The sequence below is a fragment of the Lepidochelys kempii genome, chromosome 4 (assembly GCF_965140285.1).
Source record: "Lepidochelys kempii isolate rLepKem1 chromosome 4, rLepKem1.hap1, whole genome shotgun sequence".
Taxonomy (NCBI): domain Eukaryota; kingdom Metazoa; phylum Chordata; order Testudines; family Cheloniidae; genus Lepidochelys; species Lepidochelys kempii.
Window position 1 is genome coordinate 74,593,932 of NC_136383.1, and position 11,784 is coordinate 74,605,715.

Here is an 11,784-nt window from a genome sequence, read left to right on the forward strand (position 1 = left end):
AATGCTTGCATTTGGACAAATACAGGGTTCAACGCCTTGGCAACATGCTCTTTCCATACTTCTGCCACCTCTTCTTCATTTGCTGTCAGTTTACCAATAGCATCTGTTTCCAGTTGCATCATTGACCTGATATTAAGTTGTGTGGAAACAATCTTTTGGTATATAATTTTCTGACCTTTTTTTTTAAAAAGGTGTTGAGCCTTTCCTTTTCAAAACTTTCTCAGCTAGTGTTTGTGATTTCTTCATACCTTTACATAATGCTTTTACTTCTTAAGCTATCCCAGCAATCTTAGTTTTACTCTTTTTCTATAGTGTTGTTTGCCCTGCTTTTCCTTGGTTGCTTATGCTTCCCACTAATTTCCTCGACTATGTTTTATATCACTTCCTTGAATATTTCCTTTCTGGTCTTTAGTGATATTTCTTCATCACCACAAATTAAAGGCCTGAAACACTTTCCAAGTGTCACCTTGCATACCTCCCTCACACAGCTATTCTTGAATTTATCAAGATCTAATCTGACTCCAATTGCACCCATCTTTTTCATGGACTTTAAGTTAATCTTTTCTATTAATAGTTCATGATCACTGTCCCATTAAGCAATTCTGTAGATTTGAACATCTATGCACCTAGGATTTTTATACAAGATCAAAGTTTAACTTTCAGTCTCAGTTTTGAAAATGATTTCATTCTTACAAGTATGAAACACTACAGCAACCTAACAGAAAAGCAATGAGTGCTATAAACTATTGAAATAATAAAAATTGTCACAAGACTTGTTTGGAACTGAAAATGTAAGACCTTCCATGCTGACAAGTTCATATTAATTGCAAATAATTAAATTCAAATAGCATTATAGTTCATTGACACCACTGTGTATTAACAAATCCCAGACTTCACTTCATGCACCTAAGAATTACTCCAAACTTTCATAATTACAAATGCTGAATTCTATTGTAACATTTCAGGTTATTTTCATGAGTAGAGCAGATATCACCCAGTTATAGTTATACCAGTGTGTTGCTAGGTATTGACTTTTAATACTTAAATTTCATTGTGTTCTTTATTGTGAACCTTTATTACAAGTATTTCTTTAGAGACTGGTCATCCAGCCATTACACGAGGAAAACTTCTAACAGCATATAGAGAAAGGATTGTCTTATTTTCACACCATTCTGCTAAAACAAAAGATTAATCATTTTCTTTAGAAAGTGTCAGATTGTACAATTCTTTGGTGATCACAAAGACTGACATTTTACTGTTGTTTAATGATAGGTATTTGTTTTCTGTATAGCTGACCTCTGATTGTTCCCTAGTCTGTATATTTTTTATTGCATCACTGCAGGATTGTCTACTTAATTGTAATAATGGCTGGCAGAGCAGTAGGAAACTCTGCTAGAGACAAAGCATTCTTGGCAGAAAATGCATGACAAAAAGAAACTTGTCAATTCTATATTGCTTCTCAGTGTTACAAAAATGACTGTTGCAGATAGAAGTGTTTAGATAGGGAAAGTTTTTGTTTGTTCAAGCTACAGTATATATCCACCTGCCAAGCTGAGATGCATTTCTCAGAGGCTATCTACGATAATTTGCTTTGAAATTTTTCCCATTAGAGTGGAATAGCCAGGAACAAGACTAAGCCAGCTGTGTACTGTTGTAGTTTAAAAAGAGCACATCAAACATAAAGGGAAGGGTAACCACCTTTCTGTCCAGAGTGCTGTCCTGGCCAGAGGCAAAACCCTTTCACCTGTAAAGGGTTAAGAAGCTAAGAACCTCGCTGGCACCTGACCCAAATGACCAATGAAGAGACAAGATACTTTCAAAGCTGGGGGCGGGGAAAGAGACGCGTCGACAAAGGGTCTCTGTCTGTGTGATGCTTTTGCCAGGAACGGATCAGGAATGCAGCTCAGAACTCCTGTAAAAAGTTAGTAAGTAATCTAGCTAGAAATGCATTAGATTTTTGTTTAATGGCTGGTAAAATAGCTGTGCTGAATGGAATGTATATTCCTGTTTTTGTGTCTTTTTGTAACTTAAGGTTTTGCCTAGAGGGATTCTCTGTTTTGAAACTGATTACCCTGTAGGTATTTACCATCCTGATTTTACAGAGGTGATTCTTTTACCTTTAATTAAAATTTTTAAGAACCTGATTGTCTTAAGATCCAAGGGTTTGGGTTTGTGTTCACCTGTACAAATTGGTAAGGATTTTTATCAAGCCCCCCAGGAAAGGGGGTGTAGGGCTTGGGGGGATATTTTGGGGGAAGACGTCTCCAAGTGGGCTCTTTCCCTGTTCTTTGTTTAACACGCTTGGTGGTGGCAGCATAGGGTTCAAAGACAAGGCAATGTTTGTACCTTGAGGAAGTTTAACCTAAGATGGTAAGAATAAGCTTGGGGGGGGTCTTTCATGCAGGTCCCCACATCTGTACCCTAGAGTTCAGAGTGGGGAAGGAACCTTGACATAGCACCTTCTTGTCAGTCTATTTTTTGGGATGACAGCACAACTATTTGAAACTAGAACAGCAGTTTTGTTTTCAAGTAGTGTACCACACACTGTAACAACCACCATACAAACAAAACATATGTTATAAACAATACGCATGACATTGCCAAGTTAAAGTAAATCTATATAGGCAAGTGGAGTATTGCTTCTAACAAGTCAAAATATACACCAGAACAATGTAGCTGTATGACCAATTGCACCCCATATTCATGCGCTACACATGGTTGTAATAATCTTTGTACAAAATATGCAATACAAGGTGTCACTTGAAAACAACTTGCTGGTCAATATCATGGTGAAATGTGTAGCAAGATTATATGTAAATGTATGAATATAAGCTGAAATCATGACTGTAATGTGTTCACCAGGCAAGTCTGGGAAGTGAGAAAGCCTGTCTCTCAAAGACAAAAGGACAAGCTGATGCCTCTAGCTAACTTTCAGAGTTGATGGGCTATCATCTATCAAGTGGCTGTTCTTTGGAAAGGAACTTAGCAAACAAGAGCGTGGCCTCTTTCACCACCAAACTCCTTGTCTCTATCCTCACAGTGGGCATGAAGGTTATCTAGGGGTAATCCTCGGGGGAAAAAAATGCATTTAAAAAGATGACAACTATAAAAATGAGGGAAAACATCCTAAGTTCTCTCCTTATCGAAGATTACTCCTGGGGGAATTCTGCACCAAAAATTTAAAAATTCTACAAAAATTTTGCATCTTTTATTTGTTAAAATAATGCAATATAATCACACTGGTTTCAATTATTTTGGTAATTTATTTAAACTACAATACAATGGATGGAGAGACATCTGTCTAATAGCAATGAAGCTAGTATTGACCCTTTACTTCTAGTTATTAATCAATGAATATATGCAGCCATATGCCCAATGTTACATCATAGGCAACTGCAGAGCAAGCAAGGGCTGGGAATTCAAACTCCCAGTTTATATTGGCTACTAACCACCTCCAGAAAGGTCAGCAGCAAACAGCTCACAGAGCACATTTTGATTTTTTTCAGTCCAAAAATTTACACCAGTTCTAATCAGTAAAGCACCATAAGACCACACTGTCCTTTACAATAAGACTCCTTTACAGCACTTTGGCAATGCATAGGAGCCTTAAAATTCTTACACCTGTTTTATACTCCTGGGGGAATTCACTAAGAACAATGGGAACAATTCACTAAGCAGGCACAAGCTGCTACATTCTGCTCTGCCTGAGGGGACAGATCCTGCCTCACACGTACCTCCACAGAATTCCGCCCCCTTGCCCTTCCATGTTGAGCATGCTGCAGTAGCGAGCAAGAGGGACAGTGTGTCTCTCTCACACACTCAACTGCCCAACCCACCCCTCCATGGGTGATTTGTCTCTACCAGCTGCTCTGGGTGCCCAAAGCACCTCTCCCCAGCTGTGCAGGCAGGTTGGATGACTGCTCTTGTCGCTTCCCCATCAGAAGTCATTTTTCTGTGTGGAAACAAAGAAATCGGCAGGGGCCATGAATTCTGCACACATGCAGTGGCATACAATTCCCCCAGGAGTAAAAGATAAAAGAAACAGCTGTTGGACTTTAGGAGTGGATCCTGACCTGATAATTTGGTCAGCAATGTTACTGGGACCATGAGGTAAGGGACTTCACCTAGAACCAAGGTAATGTTTGTAAAGTTTTAGTACTGGGAAACAGTTCATCTTTATTTCTCTTGTAACTATTTCTGACTTTAAATGTCTTAGATTGTAAAGGAGTACAATTATATCTCCTTGTTGCTAAACAGACTTTACAATACTGAATTAGTTTTTGATTAAAGACTAAACTGCGTGGGTAACTTAATTTATGGTAGCAAACTGTTGTATACTGATCCCCTTCGAGGGGCAATGGACCGAATACATCTGGACTGTCCAGGAGAGGGCTGAACACACGTTGTGGGTGGAAATTGGGGACTGGGAGTGGTTTGGGGTCACCCTGCAAGTGGTAGCCAAGGCTTGTGGAAGCTACAGTGTGACTGATGTCTAGCTAGCAGGCTACAGCTATACCCTCAAGGTGTTACTTGCATGCTGGAAGGCTCTTTGTGAGCAGTCCAGGTCGGAGCTACAGCAGCAAAGCATCATGCGGCACCCAAGTTCGGAGGGCAGGGGTGACACAGCCCCTCTTGGCTGGATTGCACCCCAGAAATGTTAAACTGCTATAGCCAACTGGTTTTAAATCATCATAACTTGTAATATTATATATCAGATGTCCATTCTACATATTTGGAAACAAATTACTAGAGAACAAGGTGGGAAGCATGTTTCAGTAGCATACAGTTAACACCCCAAAAGCAAAATGACATAACTCACTTTGTATTAGCTAGAATCCTAACATGGAGAAAATCATCTTTAGGACACTCTGAAGAATGTGCAAAGGTAGAATTAAAGGCAACAGTATGTGACGGAATTTTAGAATGGGGAAGGTTTGACATATTTGTTTTTGCCCTATGAAACTATCATTCGTGTCCAAATTTAGTACTAAGTAATGTACAGGCAGTCTGCTGTACCCACAGAAATTCCCACCGACTTCAGTGGGGCTCTAGCTAGGTACAGCAGTCTGCTCGCATGTTACACAATGCCATATCTGGACCTTAGCTTATGCAGATATTGTACAACTAGCAGACATGTTTAATGATGAATGCTTTGATACCTTAAAAAAATAAGTGTAGATGACTTGGACTTATAGTAAATGTCAAGAAGATGAAGTGGTTACATCTTGGAAAAGGAACAACAGATAAAGTTTTGAAATACAGCAGCTGTGAAGTTGTAGAACAAGTAAAATATTGTACCTTGGAAGCTTGATCAGTGCTGACTATTCCATCAACAAGGGAATAATAAAAGTTATCTATGTCACAGAGTTTCTTGTGAGATTAAATTCCTAAATGCTTGTAGAGGTCTGATATCTTCAGATAGAAGGTGATAGGTAAATGCAAAGTGTAACCATAAAATACAATAAAACTTTCAAACTACATTAAAGTGGCCATTTATAATTCCATTTTTTATGCTTTACCTATGCACTCTGACCAATCAAAATCTATTTTTCAAAGAAGCTTCTTCAATAATATAATTGAACAAAATGCAAACACTCAATGAAATGTAATTTGCTGCCAACCTGGAAAAGAACACTGTTCAAGCATCAAAAAGAAAAACTTCCAGTTCAATTCATGCAGTATATTACATGGATCATTTCTAACAAACGAAACTTGACATTTCACAGTAATGTATTTGCAAAAGTCTACCTGGACAAGGGGGGAGGGGGGGGAAGTCTACCTGGAGAGGAATTTTTTTTTTTTTCAAAAGCTTTCTCCCTATGTTGTTTCAAACAACCCATTAAGAATCAACACCTCACAGGAATTACCTGAACAAGTGCAATACTTACAAGTTGCCATAGCTTTTATTTCACATACCACCACCTGTCATTGTAAACATAATAGCTATACACTACAAGAGAGTGTTGCAGTAGCAGGTGTAGTTAGCTACGTTGATTCCATCTGTCTGGGGGGGCGATGAAAACCCAGCAAATACTCTTAAATGCACAAACATCTAAAATGTTTACCACCTGACTCAGCATCACAAACAATAATGACAAAACTAGGTCATAAAAATCAGAGATTCTGCCACATCTGCTGCATGGACGTTTCCGTAATGTTCTTTCGCTGTAAATTTAATGGGAGTTACATGGAGGAGAGAACAGACCTCCTAGTGAGGACATTTGTGATGCAGTGCTTAATTTACAAACATACCCTCTTACACTCTAGTTAGTCAGAGTAAAATTAACCATGTCACTGACATTTCTATCCCACTAGCTCCAATTGTTAGTAATTAAATCCAGTGCAGTGCCTACTCCTTGCTTGCATCTTGTTTTGAGTTGGAGGTAAATAACTATGTACACATAATCACTAGTATCAGATAGATTAAGTGTTTATAGGTAATCCAGAAATTTGGGCTTTTCAGGCAGCAGCACAGATTTTGCTATTTAAAAGAATCAGATTTAAACACAATTACCATTACTCAATTTCTGTCTTACAGAGTAACCTTCCAACCTTCAGAAGATCTGAACTGATTCTCCCTAATGCAGTGTCATTGAGGGATAGGGTGACCAGATATTCCAATTTTATAGGGACAGTCCTGATATTTGGGATTTTGTCTTATAAAGGTGCCTATTACCCTCCCACCCCCGACACACACTCCACCTAGATTTTTCACACTTGCTATCCGGTCACCCCACTGATGGAAGATACCCAGCTAAATACAGTGATGTGATGCATCATAACACCATGGCTATCTATCCTAACATCGCTCTCCCGCTGATACGCTGAACTGCTGCAACATTCCGCGAAGCTCAGCGAATCTAGGAAAAACAGATGTCTTCCTATTCACCAAGACCTTGACAACGCCGCCCCCCCGAACAACATCTTAAGACCCGCAAGCCTTTCTGGAAACATTCGTTTGGCTTCATGCAATCAGGCTATGATCTTGGATTTGACCTCCCACCGTCATCTTGGTCCACTCTGAACCAAACCATGGTAGATGTGGATATCTATTGCACAAACGGAAAAATCAAGGTCTCCCAGGTGTGCGAATGTGGCTCCCCACAACATATCACTACCTACTGCCCAATTTATAAATATGAATGAGGCATTACTGCAATAAATTCTGCTACTTCCTTCTGAGGTAGTCATTTGGATCATACAACTTCAGGTGAAATTGTAGTTGTTGCTCTACACCAGCCCTACAAAAGAAGGCAACGACTGATGGATGAAAAATGTCTTAAAGATACATAGGCAGCCACAATGAAGCACAGTTAAATATTTCCAAGGACTAACAGAACTAACAAAATAGCAGTTCAATGCCATGTAAAAGCAAGCTGCACCATATTTTTCCATCAGTTAGACCCAGACAGCTGAAGTATGCAATTTGTGTCTGTATAAATTCAGTAAAGAAATACTCGGGAACCAAGATGCAAAAATAGGTAGAATTCTAAATTCAAAAGCTAATTTACAAAGTAGGACTCAAAGGATATATCTACAGGGTGATAAAAGACTTGCAGCACAGCTGACATGGGCTTATGAGGCTGGAACTCAGGAGCTACACCAAGGTTCCTTCCCTACTCTGAACTCTAGGGTACAGATGTAGGGACCTCCATAAAAAAAACCCTAAACTTATTTTTACCAGCTTAGGTTAAAACTTCCCCAAGGTACAAACTATTTTACCTTTTGTCCCTGGACCTTATTGCTGCCACCACCAAGCATCTAACAAAAACAACAGGGAAAGAGCCCACTTGGAAACGTCTTTCCCCCCAAAATCCCCCACAAGTCCTACACCCCCTTTCCTGGGGAAGGCTTGATAAAAATCCTCACCAATTTGCATAGGTGAACACAGACCCAAACCCTTGGATCTTAAGAACAATGAAAAAGCACTCAGGTTCTTAAAAGGAAGAATTTTAATTAAAGAAAAAGTAAAAGAATTACCCTGTAAGGTATTTATCATCCTGATTTTACAGAGGTGATCAGATTCAATCCCTCTAGGCAAAACCTTAAATTACAAAAAGACACAAAAACAGGAATATACATTCCAGTCAGCACAACTTATTTTTATCAGCCATTTAAACAAAACAGAATCTAACGCATATCTAACTAGATTGCTTATTAGCCCTTTAGAGGAGTTCTGACCTGCATTCCTGCTCTGGTCCCAGCAAAAGAAACACACAGACCGAGAGAGCCTTTGTTTCTCCCCCCTCCAGCTTTGAAAGTATCTTGTCTCCTCATTGGTCATTTTGGTCAGGTGCCAGCGAGGTTATCCTAGCTTCTTAACCCTTTACAGGTGAAAGGGTTTTTCCTCCGGCCAGGAGGGATTTAAAGGTATTTACCCTTCCCTTTATATTTATGACAGGCTATAAAACTGCAGTGTAAAGGTTCATGCTTGGGCTGGAGCCCAGGCTCTGAGACCCTGCAAAGGGGGAGGGTCCCAGAGCCAAGGCTTGGAACATCTGCACTGAAATTTATTAGCCCTGCACCTTGAGCCCAAGTCAGCTAACCCAGGCCTTTTATTGCAGAGTAGATGCACCCAAAGGATCAGGGATTTCCTTACTCCCCCTGTGAATTTCCCCACCCCAACCCCCAGTTTTGTGAACTAGTTACATACGGTGTTGCCACTTTACAGATTGTTTGGAAATCTGAATTGAAACTGAAACATTAATACTCTTTAAAAGCATATACAGTGCGTCAAGTTTCCTTCCCCACTCTGAACTCTATGGTGGAAGTGTGGGGACCTGCATGAAGACCTCCTAAGCTTACTTTTACCAGCTTAGGTTAAAACTTCCCCAAGGTACAAACTATTTTACCTTTTGCCCTTGGACTTTCGCTGCCACCACCAAAGGTTTAACTGGTTACTGGGAAAGAGTTGTTTGGAAACGTCTCCCCCCCCAAAAAAAAATCCTCCCAACCCTTGCACCCCACTTCCTGGGGAAGGTTTGGTAAAAATCCTCACCAGTTTGCATAGGTGAATGCACAGACCCAAACTCTTGGATCTCAAGGGCAATGAAAAAGCATTCAGTTTCTGAAAAGAAGTAAAAAGAATCACCTCTGTAAAATCAGGATGGTAAATACCTTACAGGGTAATTAGATTCAAAACACAGAGAATCCCTCTAGGCAAAACCTTAAGTTACAAAAAGACACAAAGACCAGAATATCCATTCCTTTCAGCACATCTTATTTCCTCAGCCATTTAAAGGAATCATAATCGAACGCATATCTAGCTAGATTTACTAAGTTCTAAGACTCCATTCCTGTTCTGTCTCCGGCAAAAGCATCATCCAGACAGACCGAGACCCTTTGTCTCTCCCCCCCTCCAGATTTGAACGTATCATCTTGTCTCCTCATTGGTCATTTTGGTCAGGCGCCAGTGAGGTTATCCTAGCTTCTTAACCTTTTACAGGTGAAAGGGTTTTTCCTCTGGCCAGGGGGGATTTTAAAGGTGTTTAAGTTATTGAACTATGACATCACATCATGCCAATTACCATCTCGCTGTCCCCCTTCATTCCCCTTTAAATAGCTCTGTAATTTTTAGCAGTTATTTTAAGAACTGGTAACGCAATGAAGCAAATGGTTTCTGTGACCTATATTTGGATTCCCAGCTTTGAGTGGAATGAAGTTGTCTAGCAAGCTCTCCAATTAGTGGATGCAAAAACCCTGTTGCAGCCACAGTGATAAACAGAAAGTCAGAATGTCATTTTAAGGTTCACTAGCTGGTGAACTGCCAAGGTTGGAAACATTGTGGCAGACCAGTACAAAAGTTTTTGTGACAAATTTTTTCTAGTCTTGAAACAGTAATAAAATAAATTCAATTCTGGTCTTTTGCCTCTATTAATATCCTTTGTTTTAATATTTTAACATTCTTCCCAGGAAAACACATTAACAGTGAGCTATAACAGTTCTTGATTTGATGACCCTCAATTCCATATGGAAGAGTGATCCCCGTTCATTTGGGAAATGGTTTTATGAATATATGTTCTTCTTTTAATCAAACTATGATTGGATTATAATTATCTCAGGAGTTATTTTGCCAACAGATAATTCATCACCAAATGTCATACCCTCACACTCTCATGACAGTTTCAGAAATAGCTCATTCTTGTTATGGAGGCATTATTAGGAGCTCCACAGATAAGATTACAAACACTTAACACCCTTCCCGCCCCCGCAGGGCTAAGTTCTTGTATACTCACAATAACTTGTTCCTAAATGGTATAAATTTTATTATGTTTAGGTTACAGGTTTAATTTAAATGGAAGCAATATTATTCAGGCCCTAAAGTGCAAACAATCCCACATAACTGGTATCCATGTCTCACTGAAAGGCAGCCAAATTCTGCCAAGGAGGGCCAGACCCAAGGTGCTCAGCAGAATATGCTCCCTGGAATATTCAAGCCTCCTCAAAAGGGAAGAAAGTGGAAGAGTTCCCATTGCATTGCTCCCCTTTTCCCCCAACCCAATTTTATATCCTATATATATATATATATATATATATATACACACACACACACACACACCTTTGTTCTCTACTATGTCGAGCTCAAACCTCAATAGCTTAGTCCTGCTTCTTGGGAGCTATACATTCACTCTCCCCTCAGCAGCCCAAGGACTATTTAATTGATAGAACATGGAACAGTTCTAACAGGAGAATATCCCAAAGTCTAGTGTGTAGGTCATTCACATGGGATATAGGAGACCTAAGTTGAAGTCCCTGCTCCAAATCAACCAGAGTGGGGAATCTGAGGACAAGTTTCTCACATCACAGCTGAGCTGTCACATATTCTGGACATTCTCCACCCAAATTTAGCTGCCTTTTGTGCAGGTTAGGAAAGCTCTGAGCATGCCCACTGGATCACACAAGACAGATGGGGGAACACCTTATCTGAGAATTCCACTGAGACTTAGACTTGAGCTAGAACTCCAAGCAGCTCAGGGTCATCAGACCTGAGGGTTTTATGTATGCCCACTAGTGGCAACTTAGGCGCTTTCAGAGTTAAGCAGCAGCTGAGCAAGAATTTTCAGGATCTAAGTTGTGCTTAAATATTGGCCTTACTTGCTTAAGTCCTATTGTTTATCTAGCCCTTTGACTACTTGTTTGCATAAAAATTAACAAGATGTACAGAGAATTGACACTTTTACAGAGGAAAAGCATTCTGAATAGTTAATTCAAACCCATGAAAACCTTCCACAAGTGTTCTTAAAGCACCTTTTTATCCACATTCAACAGCTAGTGAAGGAAATGAATCCTCCAAATTGAACTTCATCAACAGAACAGTTAATAGCAGGTCATTAAAAACAGCCAGTCTTGTCTGGAAGCTTTTCCAGCTTTTAAAAACATAGACACTAAGAACATAAGGCAACGACCATTTTAATGCAGAGTTTTCAAGGACACCAAAAAATTAAGATACATTAAAGTAAGCTTGCATTACCCAGTGGTTTTGTTCAAGTAGACAGAGCTAATTTAAAATGACCATATCATACCATAAGTATTTTACTTTTTTCCCCTTTTAAATTTCCTTATCAATCTCAAGCTCTTGATTTAATCAACTGATCAGCAAGCCTGCTAAGTTAGAAGATCAAAGATTCTTTAAAACAGATCTTCAAAAATCTATGGCAGTACATTATAAATAAAACTTGGTTTCTGCAAATGAGATGTAGTAGGAGATGAAATGAGAAATAGCACTCTCAGGGTCCTAGGTACTCAAATAATTTTGTTCTCTAAAGATAAAATTCCATTGTATAC